Source organism: Betta splendens, chromosome 4 (genome assembly GCF_900634795.4).
Source record: "Betta splendens chromosome 4, fBetSpl5.4, whole genome shotgun sequence".
In the NCBI taxonomy this organism is placed as follows: Eukaryota; Metazoa; Chordata; class Actinopteri; order Anabantiformes; family Osphronemidae; genus Betta; species Betta splendens.
Window position 1 is genome coordinate 22,322,565 of NC_040884.2, and position 21,403 is coordinate 22,343,967.

Sequence of the window (21,403 nt, forward strand, 5' to 3'; positions counted from 1 at the left end):
CTGAGAGACTAATGAAAAACCATTTTGTTGAGGTTGCAATAAAGAATATACACAAACAAAGTTCTGGCCCAAGGAAAGAGATTATTTAAGGTATTAAAGTATTTCATTTACATTTCTCATTACGTTCTTCACTGACAGCACTCTTCAAATATAAATGAAGTCAAGGTAAACAGGGCTCAGGCTGAAGCCTCATCTGTTCCCATCTATAGATTATTGGACATGAGCTCCAGGCCCAGACTCTAAACTATGTTTTTAAGACCAACCAGTGCTAAAGCTACAGGGAAACATAAATGACTCTGGTCAAACTTTATTAAAGTCCAGTTACGTTGGCTTCACTTCCAGTTCATTTCCTATGATTGCCTCTAATCTCCTATTAGCGTTTGCCAGCATCACATTCAGTCCTCGCTGAGCCTTGGACCACTCCGCTCTGCGTGAGCCCAGACAGACTGGGTTTGTCAAAACCAAACAAACCATCACCGCATTTCAGTCGCTCTACACTCTAGAAACCCACTTCTTGCTCAAACAGTAGAGACCTCCACACCGGACTCGAAGGCTGGGGCGAGTGGGGAGGACTTATCATTTGACCTCCACCTTAATTCACTGCAGCTAATCCAGGAGTGTGACCGTGTTGGGCCTGTTTATTCTCCTGCTTATTGATACGCTTCTCATCTAATCTACACAATAGCAACGAGTGCTGTGCTGATTACGGATGACCCTAAAAGTAATTGGCAGGCTGCTTGCCAAAGCAGGGAATTAATTGAATGTTTTGGAACAACAATGAATCAAAATCATTCAGAGGACATAAATCACAAGGGGCCTGAACACAAACCACAGCGACTGTAAGTAAACGGAGGGTTTGACCTAAGGACTCTGCTGTGTTCAGACGACACTGACATGAACCTTAAGGGCAGACGTCAGGTTATGACAGCCAGCAGAGGTTGCTGGTTCAAATGCTGCAAAGCTGTAGCACCCATGGTCTTGCCTGACTAGCTTCTAAATGGGTTTAACTGAGTGTGTCTAACTACTAACACACACACACACACTTTCTTAATATTAGATTTGAAAATATGATTTGAATTTTTATTAAATTGATGACTACTCATTAAGTTTTTATGCTGATAAACATCCATCATCCTTTCTGCGGTTCCTCATAAAGGTCACAGGGTGCTGGAGCCGACCCCGAGTCTTTGGGTGTTGATGAACACGTAGGATGTTATTTCAGAGGAAACAATCACCTCTGAATTAACCTGAAATAATATTTCTGCAAATCAGCACCTTTATTATTCAGATAAATAAAAGTTAACAAGCAGGATTTTACTTCCATGTTGCAATTTGTTTACAATCAACATCCATTCTTTTGTGTTTTATTATCACTGAGTGTCATCAGTGGCGAATGCAAATCAGATTTAAATGGGTGGCTGCAAAATCACACAGACTTTTTTCTGACTAAATCCAATTACCAATCATGCCTGAATTATGAAAAATTATGAAAATATATCAACAGGCAAATGCCAAAAATCAGGCCTGTTAGTCCACAAGCTGTGATGTTTTGTTTCATGCAGTGCAGTTTGGTCTGAGGCCGCCAACAAGAGAACTGCTTGTTCTGAAGGTAGGGCTGCTCGTGGACCTTTTGAACACAGGTATTCATGGGATTCCAGAGAGCTGGAGTAGCGCTGCCCCTCGCTGGGGATGAGACGGCCACAAAATACCTCAAATTAAAGGATGATGGTCAAACATTAGAGTGGGTGTAGAGACGAGGGAGGGGGCAGACAGAAAAGGCGAGAATGAGGCGGGTGAGGATCTGAGCCAGTGCTTTCATGTCCTTCCAGTCCTCCCTCTCACATAAGGGTTTACTCTGAGAAATCGGCCGTCTGTGGCTCTTCATGGAGTTCTGAATTGGCCCTATTGGTAGGATTTGTTTGCACAAAAGGGAGACGTTTGGACTGGGATTATCACAGGCCCAGACCTCCATGTCTTAGCTCAGCGCAGCAGCCTGCCAGAGATGCTGCTTTTCAACAAACTCTTTTAACTCTGAACAAAAATGATGTGCATGAGGCTGCAGAGGAGCGAGACCCGGGTTCAAAGCACCGAGCCCACTGTGAAGGAGAGCAACGGCTACGCTAACGCCATGTGGAGGTTTTAATGTTTTGGTGGACGATATTGTCTATGGACGCAGTCTGTGGTTACGCAGCCTCAGCAAAGTACAGTACGAATCAACCTGTCAAATAAATGTTCCCCCCATCAAAACATGGCTCCTCCTCTGAGAGCATTTGCAAAACCGAATATTCTTGTGCTGATCCAGCAAAAGTCTAACACAGTTACAGTAAGCTGCAACAAGAACAAGGTTGCTCCTGTTCATCAGCCTCCGAAGAAAACCTCCAGAAGCAGCAGAACCAGGGCATCACCTGGCGCCTTGGTCCAAACATACAACAGCATGGGGGAAATGGAGGAACTTCTTTTTTTCATGTTCATCTGCAGTCAAACCGTCGGCATGCTCGACTCCCTGGTTTATTACAGTCTGAAGTCAATAACGATGCTGATCCCAATGTCCTTAATGATCAAATCTGCTGCAGCTGCTCGTCAGCTTCCAGCACATTGACTGTACTCTGTCCCTGTTGGGGAAACAAATAAACTCAAGCATGGGTATGTGCCCAGGAGCCGCTTTCAGCAGCCACATTTGTATTAGCGTCCTTTGTTTTGTTCGCTCTTAAGTCAGGTCTCGGTGTACACATTACTGCTGCTAACGGAAGAAAATGGATATTTGCAAAAGGAAGTTGAAAACATCAGTGCTTTCATTAGATAACTGGAGCCGTTAATCGCACGATTACAGTGTCAACATCTTTTGCGGTTGTGTCTCAACCATCTGCTGTGTAGCGTGAAGCGCGCTGTGTACAACACAACAAGCGAGGGAAGACACTGATTAAAGAAAATTTGGTAAAAAGAGGTTCTCATTAATTTGAAGCAGAGGCACAGAAGTCTGTGGTTCTCCACTGAACGTGAAAATGATGCAGCTGCTTATCCAGCTAAAAAAATGTCAAAGAAAAGAGACAGATTAGACTTCAGAGATCGTTTCAATCAGATGTCTCTTCAAAGATTTAAAATGCATCATATCTACTAGAAAAGCATGAAACTGTCGATTCTCTATGCTGATGTGTTGTGGACTGTGTCAGGTTTTGACAGGGTAAGGATCTCCTACAGACAACCGTAGCAACAGAAATAAAACCCATGAGCTGCTGCTATGCTAATGGCAAGAGTGAAAAAAGACATCACATCTGTGTTTTAAGCACAGCTGCGTCCCATCAGCGTAGCTTGAACCCTGACGCCTTCTCATTGCTCTTGTACTGCCAGCTTGCACCTCGTCCCCGGCATCACGTCATCTTCATCACCCTCTTCTTGCCGTTCTAGTTCTGAGCATTGCTATTGTAAGCTTAATGGGTTCAGATGCACAAAAACAGAGATTTAAAAACACATGAGAGGCAGAGGGAGAGAGAGAAGCACCAGAGGCAGAGATGGTGGCGGCAGTGGCATTCACTGTGTTTTTGTTAAGCTTCTTTTCTCCATGCCCCACAGATATACAAGAGGAGCTGCAGCTACCACGGAGCAAAGACCTGCAGAAAACCATGTTTGCCTCATTAAAAACGACACTCTCAGTGAGGTAAGTGAACAAACAGACAGTAGGAATAATAAGAAGCCCTGCAGCCTTTCACATATTGAAATGAGTGGGTTACATGCAGATTTGCACATCATTATTTAAAAATCTTCTGGCCATGCTCACTACATGCGACCAGTCATAGGAGAAAATAAGCATTGGGAAGAAAACTTCAATTCACAGATTTTAGAAATGTTGAAATTTTTAGTTAACTTTACCAGTTTATTATCACATATTGTATGTTTCAGGTGTTGAAAGGTGGGTATAACAAGGACAGGAGAGGAACTGTAGAAAAACAGAAGAGGAATCTGAAGATCTCCTTTCATGACCGCTTCATATACAGTATTATGTGCTTCGTGTGGGTAGTATCCAGTGTTCTGCTCTCTGTAGCCCTCAGCGTCTTTCACCTTGTTTAGCCAAGATGCTCAAATCTATAGTCGGGGGCCAAAGACGTTGTAATTCGTCTCCTTTTCCCAGCGGCACAGTGTTTGTACGACTGTTCAGGCATCACGTGCTGGCGCGTGGAGCGGTAAAGGGGGGCAGCGAGTTTCCAACAGCCTCAAAAAGCCCAGACTGAGGGAGGGAAACTACAATAGGCTGATACAAGACACAGAAGTAGAAGACGGGACCGCTCACATCACAGCGTCTGGCTCCTGTCCTGAATAAGGAAGGCTGCAGTTATTCTGGTGAGGCATCGAGCCAAGCTAGTGTCCAAACACTGTCTAATAAAGACTGTCTTGAGGAATATCTGCGTGAAACGCCGTAACACTAGATCAAGGAGTTGTAAAGACATTTGAGTCAGTAAGTAACAAACAGACAACTATGCCGAGGACCAGCAGCAGCAGGCGGTGGCCTCCAGCGACGGGAGGCCAGCTCCGGCTCGTCATTACGCCGCGACACGCAGCGAGCTGCACAGGCCGCCGTATCAGACGCTCAGCGGTGTTTGTTTGGCTTCACATCTGCAGCGTGAGCAGCTTTCCATTTAAAAACAAATGTGGGCTTTTTGTCAAGGTGTGCCACATATAAGTATCATAAAGTACACGCCTGAATAATGCATGTGTGTGGGCAAAGCGTTAGACGCGGCCTCCAATACTAGATGTTCTAATAGAATTCCACTCAATATGCAAATGCTCTACACGTTTCTGAGGCAATCACACGCGTGGCCACTGCTCTGTGCTTTTCTGGATATGGCCTATTTTTGCATTATATGGAAATCTGTTTATTTTCTGAATTCATTTCTTGCCTACTCAGTGCAGTCGACGGTGTCCAGTCCGAGGAAATGGATGATTTTCTAAACACTAATTTAACAGATTTAAGGAAATCCACGTTGTCACATCGTAAACTGATGAGGTTGACTGTGGTCCAGCGCTGCTTCCTCCACTCTGTCACATGAAGTTTTGCAGGCTGCACAAACTGAAATCATGAAGAAATAATAAACTGACCGAGCTTTGTCCAACATCTACATTCATTAAAAGGTTTTATGAAGATGCCCGTTTGAAGCTGCGACAGTCCTCTGAACATCCCAATGAAGATGGATGAATGGAGAATTCTCACCAAAGAGTGTCATTAGACTGACGAGAGAAATGAATAGTCAGGCTCAAGCTTCCTTTGTGTGTAATTAAGGGAAATTATCCTTCACAGTTTTGGCAGGGCAACAGGCTGATGAAAATCTGTCTCAGCGAGGACAGTAAATAGCTTCTCCTCTGAAAGACGTGTCGGAGCGACTCCTCAGACCACCTGATGTTTTAAATTAAGGCTTTTCTTCCTGTTAAGGTGACATTCAAGTGACTTTGAATCAAGTGGCTCAAATGTGCTGTCCAGGAAATTTAAATATGTTTGTTTTTGTTACTCAGTTGGACAGAGAATTTAAAAATATATCAAAACAAGTTTTTTTTCCTTTAACAAAAGAAGAAATCAATAAGATGTGGTAAGAGACAAACCAACATGTAATTAACTAACAATTAATTCATTGATCGTCCAGCTCGTCTAACAAGTGACAAAGCGGCGGGATGCTGAGGATGAAGATGCCAGATTAGAGGAAGAGGAAGACCAAGGAGGAAGATGAAGGACGACAATCCAGAGACGCAAAAGGAATAGTTAGAGTGAATGATGACATACAAGCTGAACAAAGCAACTTAACCCCTCAGCGCTGTTAAAGGAATTTGGCCGTGAAGAGAAATCCTTCCTAACTGTTGGACTAAATTTCAGGTCCTTGACAGCACTGCTGGGTGGAATCACAGACTAAAGCAAACAAAAGCCGTAAAACCTTCCATAATTTGAATGAATTACTTTAATTATATACACTAGGAGTTAAGCCAACGTGCGATGAGACAGATCCTTCACCTCGGCTGTGCAGAGCTTCGACGCAATCTTCCCTCAATAATCACATGGCCATCTTCAATACAGGTCCATAAAATAAGTAGTGGCAGCTCAAACTATGATTGTGTCCTTTTAATGGAAATCTGCCTGGTGAGGGTGAAGCAGCATTTAGCTTCCTTCCCCGTCTCCCCCTGAGGGTTGGACAGGACATTTTAATTCATTGCTTTAATTGTTTTGATGACTCTCGGACTATTCACACACGTCGCTCCGCCAGATTCCTTTTTTCTTTCCAACAACGCAGCAAAACATTTCCATCAGCGGCTTTAGAGACCGCGGGTCAAACAACAACTGCCAGAACGAGGGCTGCGTGACCTTCAGGAGGAGATGTCAGTGTTAAGTTCACAAGCTGCCGAAAAACAAAAAGGAAGGAATTCTAGCTGCTTTAATATTCCCACAAACTGCCACCGGCACACATGCGGCGTATCGGCTCATCTTCCCACCACTCAGCCCCTCAGGAAGGTCCCCCGCTTCCATGAGTTTAGCGTCTAATAGAGGAACTGCAGCTGAGGGCACTCGAACCTTTAAAGATTAGGTTCATGTGTTTTATTCTATTTCCTAATTGCTCATTAAAGCTCACGCACCAGAGCTGCACAGGAAAATAGCTCTCGACGTGCATTTTCATGTCCTTATGGACGAAGAGCGCCCTCCTCTTTCCCACTTGCCCGTGCATTGCACAGCACTTCCTTCAATTTATTGTGCTATGAACATTATCCTCTTGTGTTGTTCATCTCGCAAAGTAATGGAGTTGGTGTTACCAGGTTCCTTCAGCCTGTCCAGTGCAACGCAGGCAGGAAAGCTGAAAGGCCTCGTACCCCAGGAAGCTCCCCTGCTAGTCCAGGCACCTCGTCATCTTATATTAACCTCCCCCAGCATGGAGCGTCCCACCACCCTGGACTCATCTGGAGTTGAGATTTATCTGAGGAGAGATTTCGTTGGCAGGATCATTACACTGCAGCTTTTCAGCTCCAAGGCAAATAGAGTCTCTCTCCTCTGAATTACTCCTCTTAACGCTTGCCTCGTCACAGGTAGGCCTGATGTGACCTTGAGATCTGCCTGCACGTCTTTCATTTTTCACTATATTTGGCGTTTAAAAAAAAAAGTAAAATAGCGTTTACAAGCCTAAATTTACATTTTTTCAGATGCACAATGTAAAGCAAAGCAGAGGTTTCCAGCAAAGGGCAGTTCAGGGCAGAGCAGCAGCATCGAAGCTCTGCAGGGAACAGAGATGCTGCTAAAGCAAAAATGTTATGCTGTGTTTGGGCGGACAAGACATCGGCAGCCAAGAAAGAGGCAGTTCATTCATTCATTTATTCAAGTCAAACAAAGAGCAAAGATTCATCCTGCACTCAAACGCTTACTTTATAACTGCATTAGAGCTGAAACTATTTTGTCAATTAATCAATTACCAAAACAAGTAAATACATAATAATTAACTTTTGCTACCTCTGTTGTAGAGATCTGGAGAAACAAGCCTCTAAGGACCCTCAGAATAAACATGAGTAATGAATCAGATGAAAAGCAAACACATGTTGACCAGCTCTGGCATTAGCCATAGAGTCACCGTTCCCACTTTAAGGCGACATGCAGCACGTTGTGGAAACGACTGGAGGCTTTCTGGCTCTGTAGAAGCTTGTTATTTGAGCATCACCACCCACTTGATGCTGCTGTTTTATTCCTACGTGTTCCTTCCACTGGGAAAATTTGTTTTCTCACTCATTCTCAACAAAAGTCCGTCGTTTATCTACCGCCTTTTTTATTCTCGCTCGTTTTCCTCTTCCTGGGGATGCTTGAAGTATGTGCTAATAAATAAGACAAGTGACTGGAAGCTGCCTCTGCTCCTTGGTTTGTTTGTTTTAGAGGAACATTGTTATTATGATGTCTCTACAGTGAATTGTGAAAGTCTGCAAAGACCAGCCGCAGATCTTGTATTTGCACATTAAAAGGAGCCAGAGTTTCCCTAGCATATTATTCATTTTAGTCCTTCTACAACAGTGGAAAAGGTCCCTGCAGATGTTCCCTTGCCTTTTATGTCAAAAGCTATCTGACTGATACCAGGAAATGTCAGCCGAATCCAGGAGACAAAAAAACAACCTGATTACTCCTTTCCGTGAAAGGTCGCCTGTGACAGATGCATGTGACCTAGCAGGTCGTATCTGTCTCTGCTCAGCTTAACAACTAATAAACAATAGTAGCCAGTCGCACATTTTTAATTTGTTTATAAAATCTAGCCGTTCCGATAAACTCCACAGGGCTGCGAGTCATCACAGGACTTGTGTTGTGTCTCTCCCTCACACAGTTTACAGCAGCTGACTGGTGCGCGCTCGCACCACACAATCTGATGTCTCCAGACTCACGGCGTGTGTGCAGTCATTTTGTTTTCTTGCACAGATGAGCGCCTCCTCTGCTCAGACAAGTAATGGAAGATATAAGAAGATTGCTTTTTATGGATTGCATTCTGAACAGTTGGGGCGCGCTGCTGTTCGCCGGCTGGCTGTGAGTCACAGCGGCTCACGGAGGCGCTTCCATTGTGCCATCAGCGGCGCCTCTTCAAATGCTTCTCACCTGATTTTCAGGGGAAATGAGGTAAATGTGATATTGTGCTGTCTGTTGATGGTTTCCTGTATATTGAAGGCAGTAGAAAGTACAATGTGTGAGTGGATGGGACCAATATATGGAGTAGAGGTGTTTAATGTGGCTCCGGCTGAAGCTCCGGCAGGGTGTGCTGCCTTGATGCCTTTCTGGTGCTTAATGAGGCAAATTATTAAAATGATTTCTCTCCAAAACCTTTTTCATGTATCTCGTTCCAGAAATAATTGAGGAATCTTTTTATGTTTTCAATTAGCGGTTCTTTTTTGTCTCATCCTCATCTCTGGTTGACATTCATTCTAATTGCTAAAGACTCAGGCATCACTTGGAAATGTTGCAGGGCATTAGAATAAGAGCCACTTCACGTCCCCTGCCAATCTCCCACAATAGGAAGGAGAAGTGAGAGGGAGTTTACAAATAATTACAGGAAGAAGAAGAAAAACATAAATTCTTTGCCTGTGTGCATCAAATAAAACATCCTCTGGGGGAGTAATTACAGTGAATCTTTGTGTTCCATGTCCTAAACTCACACTTGATGCATATCTGACCCTGCTCAGGTTCACAGTCTGTTTCATTATTATCAAAAATCTGCGTCAGGATCCTGTTCACACTGAACCCCTGCAGCTCAAGAACACAAGTGATCTGAGGCAAAGGCGCCAAAGAAAGTGATTTAGAATCACATAAAACATTTCCAGAGCTTAGCACTGTCCATCTGTGCCATCCTAATAAGACCTTATCAGACCCAAACATGAAATGAGGACCACATGGACTTAATATGACATCATTTCCACTTATTAGTAGCTCGTTTTAAATGTATTAGTATGTAATAAGATGTAATAAGAATATTAATAGACAATCTATTTTATAATGTTTGAGATTGCATATATTCATTCATATATATTTCATATATTCATTATATTTTGAAATTTAATGCGTCATCAGTTCAGGCTTCATGTCACTTTGTCTACACTTTGTCTTTGTCTCCTTTACCATTTCCAGGACGATCTTGCAATAATTTCATGCCATTTCCTTGTGCATGTATATGCGTCGCTCACAGTAATAAAACCAACATGAGGAGATGTAATAAAAAGACGTGATCAGTGCAGCTGCATTACTTGTAATAAAAGTAATCTTAGTGAAACAGAAGGAGACAGAACGTATTGTCTGATTCACTTCTTCATGGTGACAACCTAAGGCTTTGCTTCTATAGGAAAACAAGACATTCATAATATTCTTACATTTTGCACATACAGTAATGATTGTAAAACTAAATATGGTGCCCTGATAATGCTTTAATTAAGGGTGGTGATTAATGAGAACAATAAAATGTGTATTTTGGGCTGTAATTAATAAGTAGGTTCAGTAACCACTGATGGGACTGAAAAGGACTGATAAAAGCAATAAAATGAACCCTCAGAGAAAAGCCCACGATCTAATGAGACAGTACATCCCAGTTGGTGAGAATAAATTCACCCTCGTGACTGCAGCCCTGCCCCGATGGATGGAAACTAGGCTAATGTTTCTGGAAGATTCCCCTGGGACAAAGTGGCAGATGTACAGAACCATACTTGCCCTCCCCATATACAACACACACTTAGCCCAAAACCTCTCCAGGGTTCTGTCTCAAGCCAAGCCAGAAACCCAAGCTGGGGTAATCCTCAGGGAGCTCAACTTCCACCGGCTCTCTGCTCAAATCCTATTGCGTCAGAAAATCCAGGGAGCAACTGTTAAACCACTGGAGGAAGGTTGGGGGACGCAGGACTGTTGTCCCAGTGGGAGCAAATTGGACACGGGGGCGTTTCGTGACTTTGCAAGCCCCCAGCTGAGCCTGGCCAGCTGTGACTTGGCTCCACAGTACAGTATACACACATACACTGTCATCTGTCCGTCCTGGAGTTAAACATGTTAAAAAGGCGATCCATTATCCGCGACGAAGGCACACAAAGCAAAAACACCTTCTGGAAGCACAACAATCGATTTCAGACTAATACGAAAAAACTGCTCCTCTAATGAGCAGAGAGGCCACAAGGTTTGCCTTGAAACATGGAATCCAAGAACTGCGCCATGAAAAACCTGGAAAAGACACAATATGGGCCAGAGGAAAGATGTAAATAAACAAATTATCCAGCCAGACGGTAAAGACAATGTAGACAGATGTGCAAGAACTGCAGCAGCAGGTTTGAGATAATAATGGGATTTGTCGCTGGTATTTACTGGTGACATTTTGTGCAGCGTGTTTTGTAGTACACAGAAATCTGTCCTAGCAATTAGTGAGAAACATTCCCAGTAAAACTGCACGTTTACTGATTCACACTGTTAATTAAAGTGTGTGGGTAAAAATAATAAATGTAATAAAAAAATGGTGGTGATTAAAATTTTTGGGAATAATATTTAAATAAAGTATTTTACACACAGAAAATGACTTCCCAGCATCAAAATGGGCAATAATCAGCTAGTCCAGCGTCCTGCGTGTATGATTTACAGTTATTAAGTATTTACAATCTGTGAACAGTAACAACATCTCTCTCCTGATCCCTTGCGAAATGAAACCAAAGGTCAACATCTGCTCCTGCCAGTCTGGAAACACTGGGAGGCAGAGGTCGACTGGGAGGAGGGAGTAGCGTCATTAGCTGCTAATCACAATCTGACTCTGGATCAATTCATCTGCTCTACTGTACAGATGCATAGCACCATTTGACTCCGACTCCTGTGCTCGTTCACTGACGTGAGGCACTAAGCTTCTATATACAAGCTGTTATCTGGGCCCGACCTCTATGTGCTGCCATTAAAGACGTTCTTTAAAAACAATCAATGCGCTGTTTTTTTTCCAACAGAGAACTCCTCATTGTGGGAACTGCTCTATTAGCTGCAGTAAAAGCCACTTCTTTCCGTCTGTTTAATGTTCCCTTCCTTGTTCTGTTTCACTTAAAGGTGGCAAGTCACCAAGTAAACTAGGTGAAAGAAGCACTAAGTCACAACCTCATGAGGAGAAGAAAGCAGCAAACACCTCAGATCCTTCATGATTTACCAGCTATAAGGGTTCAATCATGATGAGAGCTGATGTCGGAGGAGGCACATGTCCACCTGAGCAGCCAGTGATGCTAAGCAGACATACCTGCTGAATACTGCTAATTAAAGCAGCTCCAGACAACGCTTTGGACAAACACCTTATATTTTCAGCAGTTGGATGTCAGAACATATTGACGATACAGAGGAAGACTGGAGCTGCTTATCTGCTCCTAAAGTTTCTGCCAATGTTGTTCCTGGCAACTTTTTTCCTTGTGTGAAAACTTCCACAGCTGTTGTCCATGAGTTCACGAACTACAAACTTGTGGCAGCCGCCTTCAGCTTCGTGGCATTTCATTAGTGCCAATCAAAATAACGTGTCGGCCGACAGGTGTGCGCTTTTGTGAGTAATACAGCTGAGCCCGTCGCAGCACAGACCTTTGTTGACGACGTGATGAAGAACATTTGAACAGGCTTTTATTCCAGTGATGAGCAGAAGCCCATCTCTGTCCAGTTCCTGAATGCCTCCATGTTGCAAAACTGCGCTGTTCTTTCTCTAAGTGCTTAAATAAACTTGTTACTACTGTATCTTCAACGCCAAATCAGATACGGACCGAGAGGCAATCTGCAGCGTCTACTTCATATCCATGTGTGTGAGTGACACCAAGGTCAGTCAAGTTATCATGTCTATACAGTATATTGAATAATAAATCAATAATAGTGGATTCAAACGGGTCACATTTAATGTAGAACTGCGTCTGGATCGAGGTCAGGCTACAACTCAGCCTGTCTAGTTTGTGCAGCCTCGTACATCCCGTCTATAGGAAACCTTCCAAATTATATATCTGATCAGCACCTTCAATGACTAATTCAACTTTGGCTTTGATTTGCATCTACTGTAGTACACGTGTTCACCAACGTACATGTGAGGAGCTCCCCCCTCAAATTATTTATCAAGTCTAGACTGGACAATGTGAAAATGTGGGAACTGATAGAACGGTAACAATCTGTCTAGTGAGGAATTAGTTGAGCTCATTTTCCTCCATTCTGCTGGTTCAACACGCTGAAACACAATCAACCTCGCATGTGCCAACATTCTCTGCGAGATCAGCTCCACAGAAGCTCATTTAATTGGTTTGTTACGCAAACTTCACAGGACTGTTACGTTTGTAATGAAGCCCTGATCCAATAAGGACCAGTTCTATATTGGTGGGTCAGCTGTTTCATGCACTGTCAATGTAGTGCCTCTCTAAATGCATTGACTTGACTCACATTTTACCATTTTATATAGTTGCAGTCTGAAAGAAAAAGCCTTCACGGTGTTGAAACAGCCCACTCTGACAGGTCCAGTCGTTTTTTTAACCAAGCGCGTCTTATGGTATCATAACAAGGAGCTGAACGGTGAATCAGACAAGCAGGTCCAGCAGCCGCTGCACATGTCCATCACAAGGCACATGGCAGTTTGCATGACTGGTGTCCAGAAGCCACTGTCAAGCCGCCAGCTAGCCACAAAACAGCAACTGTCACAAGGAAGAGCTATAGCTGACAATTAGGAAGTTTTCATTGTCATTCACACATGAAATGTGCGGGCAGACCCAAGAATTGAGGATAAACTTTCTCCAGTTTTCCCTTCACTGTTTTCTCTCATTAACTTCTGTTGATGCTTCACAGAGACTTTACCCACTTCCCAACTCCTCCATACAGCATCCAGGAAACGGCTGTCACCAGTCGATTAAACAACCAGAAGCGCTTAATGTCTATGCAGCACTGCCTTTAACTCAACACTGAATGCTTGAGTTTTGACGTATGACCTTTGGATGTTTGTAGAATCAGGTCCAGGCATTTTACCGAGCTGCCTCCAACGTGTGACGCAGACAACAGGACACTGGTTGTATCAGTGGGTGAGGGCTGCTGCCTGGGCAGAACGAGCTCGGGGCACGTGACAATAAATGTACACAATGAAATCCATGCTTAGTTTCCAGCACATCGAAGCAGAGCCAGGCGCATGAAACATGAGTTATGTATATGACCCTGGTTACCTGAAGGAAAGAAGGTATAAATATCCAGCTGGTTCTAGTGCCGTGCAGAGCGGATTCACTAAAATACCCTCTCGCTCTCTGTGAAGGCTCCGGACCGGCACCTCTGTGTTCTCACATGAGCTAAGACTTTGTACTGGGGAGCTGGTGGGGTAATGTCCATTAAACGTCCAAGACGACTGACTCACACATTTGCATTCTGAGACACGGCTCCTCCAGGTAATGTCTAGAGAAGTTCAGGGTTTGGTGCATGTCTGAAACCTGCTTTAATCACCTGCCTTCAAGCAACAATGAGCAGAAAACCTCTCCACTGAACTTATTAGTCATGACAGCATTATCATGAGCTGCTTCTCCCAACTTCACCGCAGCGCCTGCTGTGATCAGGCTCTGCTGCCAGGCCAAGTCACAAGTCGCCACTATCCAGTGTGCACCTCCCGCATTAGACACAGCAAAGTGGAAACGACGAAATGCAAAACAGAAAGTGCCATTAGTGAAATGCAAACCAGACACAGCCATTTAAAAAATGCTAAATAAATACTGCCATTTGGAAATGCAAAATAGAAGCTGCCATTTAGGAAATACTATTTGGAAAATGCTAAATAAAAGTGCCAGAACATGCCATTTGAAAATAAAATGTTAAAAAGGAAGTTAGAAAATGACAAATAATAAAAATGCCATTTGGACATTTTTAGAAATTTGGGATTTTCAATTTCTTTTACTTAAGAGGAATCTAAGCTTTAAGCACGTAAGAGGAGGCTGCGATGACGCCGACAGGCTGCACGGGTCAAAAGACAAAGGTCAAGGTGTCAAGAAAATATCAGCGATGTTGTGGAAAAGAATTATGAGCAGGAAAACAACACCTGCCCTACATTTAATCATTTCTTTCTGACTGTTTCTGCACCTTCGACAGTTCATATCAGCATAATCCTCATTTTGCCTTCACTCCTATTGTCTATCTAGGTCTTACTTGAGTTTCATCTCTGTCTGCGTCGGTGCCGCTTTGCCACGCTGCTCTAATTGTTTTTTCATCTCACTCTCTGGGGATGTGTAGGCACGGCCTTATTATCCCAGCTGATCGATGTGATTTATAGGTTTAGGGAGCGAGACATGCAAACTTTCTCATCTCCTGGGGATAAACCAAAGAAATCAATCACGCACAGGCTCTGTGTGTGGGGGACAGACCTGAAAACTACTTTCTCTAAAGACCATCACAGCAGCAGCGCTGCTGAAATGTGGCGGCGGCTTTTTTCTCTCTGCTATACTGAACTTATTCTGCACCGGATCTCCATTAGCTTAAACACTTGGAGACATTTTCCATGCATTACCATTTTTTCTTCCACTACCGTTACACTAATTTGTTTATACAACTGCCATGTGCTGTGCTTCGCTATGATGCACGTGGTCTGCGTGTTTCCATAATCACACTGGTTCTCACGGGGACAGCAGGAAATCAAACAGCTTTGCAAATAATTCCTACCAAGATGTGATGGCAATTGCTCAACGCTCCAAAGTGCTTGACATGATTCATGTTTCTTTTATTGACATTTAGCCAGAGGTGTTAATTACTGGGTCCTTGTGTTTCTGAACCAATGCACTGGTTTTACTTGGGTTGGTTAAAAACCACCAGCGCTCCCGGCGGAGTGTAGACGCAAAGGCTTTTTATATAGATTTGATCCATGACTCAGGCTCCAGACAATCAAAGTGTTTCAAAGACAGTGCTGCATTAACGTTTCTTTGATGATGCAGGTGTGTGACGTCAGATAAACATGTGTCTGCGTTTGTCACAGCACGAATCTGGATCAATACAGAACCTTTTAGGCTTTAGTCACAATCAGCTCCATCCATAACCGAGACGCAAAGGAAAGATTCAGTGTGTTAACAGCACCCTTAAGCTTATGTTCACTGACAAAGTCATGAGATGAACCAGTTTGAATACATTCTGAGTCTTTATCTGGTCTCTGAGACATTTTAGGCTCTGGCTCTCCCCCTGTGCGACATCTGTGCGTCCACGAGACACCAGTCAATGAAGCCATCAGAAATGCCCTCCAACCCACAGGGACACAATCCATGATTTTTATCTGCCTTCCAACGGCTCAGCATTTTAGCAATTAGCTCAAATTAGACTTGTTTAAGGACAATTAATCTTTAATTAAGTAAGGGAGGAGGGTGGTAAATATTTACTTATTCATCATACGTTTCTCTTGCTGTCGTCTTATGTGCACCGCATCCTAATGTAACCGACTGGTGTCCCTGATTACACATTCATCATGGATGTTAGACCATAATCTTTTATTCCTGCTCCAGACAGTCTGTTGATGAGATCCAGTGGCAAGCAGGGACCACAAAGTTAAGAGACTATCACCCGCTTTAAAAGCAAATCATTGTGTTGTTTAGGGGGGGTCACATACAGTGAACGGAATCGCAGAAGAAAACCTGGGGAAAAGCCAGTGGAACAAAAGAGGGCATTTTCAGTCCCGCAGGTTAATTCACTGGCTTTCAGCTACAATTGCCATGTCTAAACATTCATGAGTCGGAGAGGGATGGCGAGAGGGAGGGAGAGGCACAGAAAGGAGGGGAACGGATGGAGCAAGAGCACAGCGCTCAGACACGAGAGGCAGAGCCGAGGCAGCTGCTGCGCGAGCTCGTCCACTCCGCTCTGAGCAGGTAGAGCGGGAAGACGGCAGCGCTGTGAGGGAGAGAGGGAGGGAGGAAGCCTGTCTTTTCACCTGAAGATTACTTTGTCTCGCACTTCACTCACCCTGAGCGCTGGGAGGAGCAACACGGAGGGAGCCGAGGTGATCAGGAGGTGCCAAGTCTTGCTCTCGTCTTTTTGTCTTCTGCCGCCGTACGGGAGGGAGCTGGACTGAAAAACAGAAGACAGAGGAAAGACTGAGACACTCGAACGAAACAAGTTCATTGCCACAGCAAGGACAGAAAAGAAGAGTGAGGGAAGCGCAGTCAAGGAACTTTCAAGTCGGCTTCTAATAGGTAAGATTTGAGTTTGTTTGTCAAAGCTAAACTGAACCTAGTGGTTAGAATTAAATGCACTTTAAACAGGATCAGAGTGAGACTAATGTGCATTTAACTGTTGCACACGTTCAAAGCAACCTGTTACAAGGTAAGTTTTAAAATGATGCATTCAAAATGAAATGTGTTCTGTTTCTGCAAACATAAATATAATTCACTGACTCAGCAGAAGCACTTGTTTCATGATGTTGTGTTTGAAAAGCGAGAAACATGGAGAAATTGGTGTGACAATGAAACAAAGGTTGCGTAGAGTGAAAGCACGGCAAAAGCTACAGCGAAGTGTAAAGGAGAGAGATTGGACGGAGTAAGACCGAGCGTAAAGGAGACTCGCACCGAGAAAGAAAAAGAATGAAAGAGTAAAAGGGGAAATAGGGGGTGGAGGGGAGGAGGGCTGGAGGGGCAGGGGCTCACTGGCAACCAACTTAGTACCCAAGGCAGCTGACATGAAGGAGAGCCAACAGGGGACAGTGGGATTTCTATTTTTCACCCTCGCCGAGATGCTCCGAGGCTCTGCCAAGTCCCCCGTCTCATCCCCCACGGACAAAGATTTCATTGTGCCGCGCTGTGATTCATTAAGCGTCTACATGTACTCTGCCCTAGACGCACTTAACTCTCTTACGCTGCTTCCCTCGCTGAACTCCCTCTCTGCTCTGGATGATACTCACTCTGCAGCGGCTGCTCCTCCCCTCGCCTTTTCATTACAGTCTCAATTGGCTCCATAATCAGCTCAACTCATTTTCAGCCAGTGTGCGCTGTGAAGCTCCACGCTGCATAGCAAACACATTTTCTACTATTCTTAAACAGGGGGTTTCTGGCTAGAGGGGTCGAGGTGTGGGGACACCACATGGGGTCGCTCTAGATGCAGGTGGGGGTCACCAGGTGCAGCATATATTAGGGGATTAAGCAAAGGGTTATGAAATGCTGAAATGCTCTGAATGCACAGAAAAAAACCTAATGTTCTCAGAAGTTTCCAGCATTTATTATTTCACATTTTTTAGCCATCGAACATTGAGCAAAGCTTATTTATAGAAGCTATAATTGTTTAATAGCGGCTCTAGGCTGGTTTGACTCCACAGTGCGTTGGAGCAGTTACTCAGTCAACAGATGTTCCTCAGTTTTTATCAAATGTGTAAATTAGCAACCAATTAACAAGTCTGCCGTCATGTAAAAGGCAGCTTGAGTTTGCTGCCCCCAAGTGGCTGAACAGTTACTGCAGGTGAAGCCTGAAGACACCATGAGCCTCGCTTCCATATGTCATTAAAGAGAAGTTTGATGTTCTTGTTTGGATTTATTTTCAAAGTCCACCTCAGCACTGAACATTGACTATGTCTGACCTTAAAATGGGGTTTTATTCGGACAAACAGCAGCTTTTACTCTGCTTACTTGTGTGAGTTCCCCACATTTTCACGCCCGTCTTTACACTCCTAACGCGTTCAGGTAACAGGCTGGTAAAAGGCTCCTTATTGTTTCCAACCTGTGAGACACTTCGCTTGTGGTGAAATCGATAGCCCAGTAAATTCTTAATTGAATGACTGCGGGGCTGGGACCTGATGGGGCTTTATGGGCAACCAGAAGGCGCCTTTCAGAGCATGTGGAATAACAAGTAACCCGCTGGCATTGTTGTGGTCTGGGAAACAACGTCACGTTAGGCGGCCATGCCTGGCAGGCGGCGGAGGGACTGTGTTAGCGCTTGTACACCTGCCATGTTACGCCTGAGCCCACAGCGGTGTCGCATTACGTCCCGTTGGCTGTTGTTCCCTTTTTCGGCTCATTTGATCGTTATGCAGCGGGTCTTACCGGGGTTATCTGACACCGGTGAGCAGCGTCATCCACACACGGTTCAAAGTTGGGAAAACAGTTTTCGGGCTCCGGGGCAGAAACGTGTTAGGAATACGACACCGGGCGACCAGACGCCCTTGTACTACTTTGTACGGCATTGTTTTGGACTTGTAGGGTAAGTCATTGATGGATCCTGGGGCATGAGCTGCCATGTCAACAAAGCAGAACCAACCAGAATGAGGATGTTGAGTCGAGGAGGCAGCTTGTACTGTGGTCTGGTCATTGAGCACAAATTTGATCTATTTTCAGACAATGGCCGTTACGTGAACCATAAGGCAGAAGCCAGTCCTGCCTCAAATAATGAAACGCGTTGGGTATCAGGTAACATTTATGCGAAGAAGCCCCATCACTACAGCGAGTCCAGATAAGGCAGGCGGGGGATAAATGGACTGACTTCATGTATTATTACTGTAATTTGCACTGTCATTACTACTACAGTACATCCTTCAGAATCCCTTTATTTAAACACAGTCCAATAAAACTGTGTGTAACGACTGTGTGTTAGCAACAGTTTCCCCCAGAACTTACTCTCAATAGAGCAGATTCAAAATTTTCCTAATAGCAGACAAAAAAAAACCCTCAGCTCTAAAATTAATTTGAATTGATCCTTTTCCTTCTGCTCTAACAGGGTTTTCAGGAGGAAATTTCCAATGTTCAAGGCCACACGTTAGAATCAATTTGTAAATGAAGCTTATCCGTGAGCTGCAGTATCTCCCATTAGTCTTCACAACAGGCAGGAGAGGAGTCGGACCACATAGCAAACCCCAACTGATGCATACATTAAAACAGTATAGACCTCAGGTCTGTTTTATCTTTCACCAAACTAACTAATTAATTAAGAAAACTCGTTTACTCTACTTTTTCCACCACGTATGGTTCCCAATCACTAAAACAGGTAGACTTGCTTGCAAAGTTTTGATACGTAAGTTTCAGTGACAGTCCAGGTAGGTATTAAGTGTTTTCATTGCCTTATGTTGTTTGTCACTACAAGAATTCTATGCCTGATTATACTAATACTGCTAATACACAGCTCTACTAATACTGTACGCAAATTTGAATAAAATTTATCAAATTCACTGAGACGAAAATGTGTTAAAGCGCTAAAATCTTGCATCACATTCTGACAGGGATGGAGAAACGAAAATAAGATGTCATCACCGCATTTGAATATCCTACATAGTGTCAACACCAACGCCAATAAAAGCAGCTAAAGTTTACAGTAAGTGCAAACTATGAGCTGAAATTAGATTTAACAAGGCGTGGGCATTTTTCAGGCATAAGCGTAACATAAACGGCTAAATGACATTCAGCAAAGGCCAAAATAATCATCACGTGGCGTAAGGAATACAGAGCGACCTTGGTCCTGGCAGACAGCGATTACATTTTATTGGCTTAAAAAGAAGGAGCCCAATACTCACCAATGTTCTCTGGCTAAATAAAATGGAGCACAGTTGGAAATGAATTACAGTCTCTGGAGTCGATGTGCTCCAGTCAACTTTTTACTCCTATAGCAACAGAGGGATGAGCTGCCATAAATCTGATCCACAGATCCATTAGGCTTCTGTAGCCTGCAGCTCACAGCATTAGGCTCCTCTCCTCTCACTCTGCCCACTCTCTGGACCACAACAGTAAATCAACATGCAGAAGTTTTAACATTCTTACACTACGCGATGTGTATAAGGTTTAGGTCGTCTCGATTTCTTTGTAAGCAAACACCTACTTCTGTCATATTTAATCTGATCTGTCCACCAAAAAAAGAATTAATCCTCATTATCCAAAGTAATCCCCGGATATAACTAGAATTAATTATTAAAGCATAGATAGGAACTGATGCTATCTGCACAGTAGAAAGGGCAGTGACTCGCAAATCTACTCCACTGTGAACCTGGTTTTTAACACGGAGCAGCAAATGCAAAGTGTCATATGCTCTCACTGCGACAACCCTCGACCCCACTAGAACTTTCATTGGGGATAATTCTGCCAACTTTCCCAGTCAGGAAGAAGCAGTACATGAAATCTCTTACATGGTGTGTCTTTACGCCAGAGCACCTGAGATTAGAAATCAATATGAAGGGCTAACAGGCATTCAGTATATACAGTTAGATGGTTTAATGTTCTCTGCTGCTGGTCCTGGTCAACGTTCAGCAGCAGAATCCATGATAATGTGTTTGAAAAGCAGAGCGAACAGGTTTACAGCTGAATCTGCAGTTGTGTTAGTTGAGCAGTCAAAAGTGCAAACAGTATCAAAACTGAACTTTGCTGGAGGATATAGAAAAATGTAGAAAATGTGTAGTACTACTGGAACTGCATTTAGGGAAAAGCCTTTTTTTTCCTTGTATTAACTGAAACTGGACTGAGAACCTGAGAAGTACTGGAAGTGTTTCTAGGTGTATTTTCTTTGTTTGTAACTTGTCAGTGCATGTGTGCGTCAACACAGATTGCTCATGAAATATGACCTCTGGAAAAGTTTCCTGCCCTCATTCTCCTCTTTGAACTCCAATCCATTTTCTTCAGGTATCAAATTCATCCCAACAGGTGTAGTGTGGTAAATGATACGGGCTCGTGGCAGCCTGCCACAGATGTAGGGATGAAAGAGAAGCACAAAATCAGGCACAGGGCACTGGCTGCTATACACAAACACACACCTGCACACACATCACACAGAGGCCCTGCAATGCAGAGTTCCTCACATCATCTTTGTTATAGAGGAGGTGAGAGCAAAACCATTCATTTAATGTGCTATGAGCTAAATGACGCGTTACTTCTTGTACACTTCAACATCTAGGACACGTTTGGCTCCATGATCGGTTTGGGGGGAATTTTTCAGAGCCTGCCTAAAACATCTGATCAATACTTTAAGATCAACAGCTTCACAAAAGTC

General features: G+C 43.8%; 2 protein-coding genes across 8 annotated transcripts in view; one reads left to right on the forward strand and one right to left on the reverse strand.

Moving 5' to 3' along the window:
• The window catches only part of mc4r (melanocortin 4 receptor), an 83,394-nt gene that overhangs the window by 46,701 nt on the left and 15,290 nt on the right, over window positions 1-21,403 (reverse strand). For 6 of the 7 annotated variants that reach the window (XM_055508039.1, XM_041070305.2, XM_055508038.1 and 3 more), the window contains exon 3: window positions 16,415-16,519. The gene's annotated coding sequence lies outside the window, so the exon portion shown is untranslated. Of the gene's footprint in view, window positions 1-16,382; window positions 16,520-21,403 lie in introns of all 7 variants that reach the window. The other variant, XM_055508036.1, reaches the window with a different exon arrangement.
• LOC114853318 (cadherin-20-like) overlaps window positions 16,265-21,403 on the forward strand; it is a 44,906-nt gene continuing 39,767 nt past the window's right edge. Inside the window, exon 1 of the mRNA XM_029146557.3 lies at window positions 16,265-16,644. The gene's annotated coding sequence lies outside the window, so the exon portion shown is untranslated. The remainder of the gene's footprint in view (window positions 16,645-21,403) is intronic.